This window comes from Chlorocebus sabaeus, chromosome 5 (genome assembly GCF_047675955.1).
Source record: "Chlorocebus sabaeus isolate Y175 chromosome 5, mChlSab1.0.hap1, whole genome shotgun sequence".
Lineage (NCBI taxonomy): Eukaryota > Metazoa > Chordata > Mammalia > Primates > Cercopithecidae > Chlorocebus > Chlorocebus sabaeus.
In genome coordinates this window covers 56920281-56922202 of record NC_132908.1, presented here as the reverse complement: position 1 = coordinate 56922202, position 1922 = coordinate 56920281, and positions in this window count along the sequence as shown.

Sequence of the window (1922 nt, the reverse complement as noted above, 5' to 3'; positions counted from 1 at the left end):
TTCTGTAAGCCCAGAGCATAGTAAGGCATTTGGAGATTCAAGACATTTGGATACATCCACCAAGATATTTCCATTTCATATTTTCAGAAGACCCTACTCTTTCCAAATCAAGGGTCTGATTTTGGCAAAATCTGTTTTCTAAGATGGAGAATTCAACCTGTTCTTCTGCCATTTATTAAGTCCTAGGCCAGACCTGAATTATTTTCTGTTTTTTGATTGCATGAGATAAGAGTTTTTCCATATGACATTAACAGTGCCTGCTGACTTTACACTTAGCCATTATTCATCTAATTCCATTGTCCTATAATTTACTACCTCCTCTAAAATTTCTCATATATCAGAGATGTTACCCTTGCCAGCACATTTTCTTTCACCAATACCTTATTCATTTTACCACAACTGAAAAATTTTAAAATTACACAGCCATAGTATGCCAATAGGGCTATCCATACTCCATTTAGTCTAACACCAAAATCCTTTGTCAGATCTTCATTCTTCTTGACACCACCTGCCTTAGGCTAGATCCCCCAGGAGAAAAATTCTAAAAAGATTTGCATGTAGAAAGATTATTAGAAAGCGATGGAAGTACGATCAGACAGAGGTCTGGAGCAATTTAATTTCAACGCATTGACAACAAAGCTATCAGCTGATTCCATGGGGAGTTTTGGGTTGGGATAAACTTTCATTAAAGTTGTCATGACTTGAGGTTAAGAAAGTAGGCATTTTCACCCCCATATTGAACAATCAGTAGATGAGAAATGTCCCAAAGGAAAGGGCATGACTATGGAAGAGGGAGCTTTTTTTTTTTTTGGTCTGAGGACAAATTCTCAGTGAAAATTTCAGCTATCAGCTGACAACACTTCAGGTAGTTGGGAGAATGTGTGTTTCAGTCCGGACAAAGGATCTGCACATACATCATAACAATATGAGATTTTAGACTAGACTCTCCGGTGAGATTCTTCATTCATACTTTCTCTGACCAATGCTGAGTGTTTTATGGATATGTTGAAAATCAGAATCCGCTTGCAATTCAAATATTTATTATCTTGGACAAATCACTTAATCTTCTAGGCATCTGCATGTCTACATGCCATGTAGAAAGAGTAAAATCTTCCCTAACTTACTCCTTCACATGTTGATGAGAGGAAAATGAAATGAATGAAGCAATTAAAAATGATTGTATAAGACCACCTGAAAAGGATTCACATACACTCCTACTTTTGCCTAAGCCTGAATTCATGCCTGTTTCTCATGTAGTCATACTATATAGTGTCACGAGTCACTATCTGGGTGAAATGTGATGTATGAATTTTTTTTTAAACAGGAAGAATGTAAATATCTGATAAGAACTTACTTATTTTTTTATGTTGGTGAATTTCAGCACATATTTTACTTCTAATACACCAGGGGCAGAGCAAGTGGAAGATGTATATAAGTAGTTGGGCACAGCCAGTGAAAAGATTTATGCTGGCAAGCAAGCAATAGATGACAGCTTCTATCTTACCCTCAGGGGACAGCTAAAACCACCCTTCTAGGAAATTACCAGCCAAGGCACTCTGAAACATTGAACAAGTACATAAAAAAAGAACTTTTTTCCCCCTTGTCTTAGAAGTGGAACAAAACAAAATAAATGACCTGCTTCTATCCACTCCAGGACATAAAAAATAAGGAAAGAAAGAAAGGAAAGAAAATGGTTCCATCTCATGCCAAGTTATGCAACTGTTAGATAGAGATGACTCAGAGCTCAGAACCACCCACACTGCTTGGGTAGAATGCCAGCAAGCAGATGGAACAGCTTGTAAAATATCTTCAGATGGCCCCAACCATTTATTGCATCTGTTTTTACGATGTGAATAAATGAAAAAATAATTGTCTTTGGCTTCTTAGATTTTTATTGGTTTCAGAAATCAGGTTATGTCATT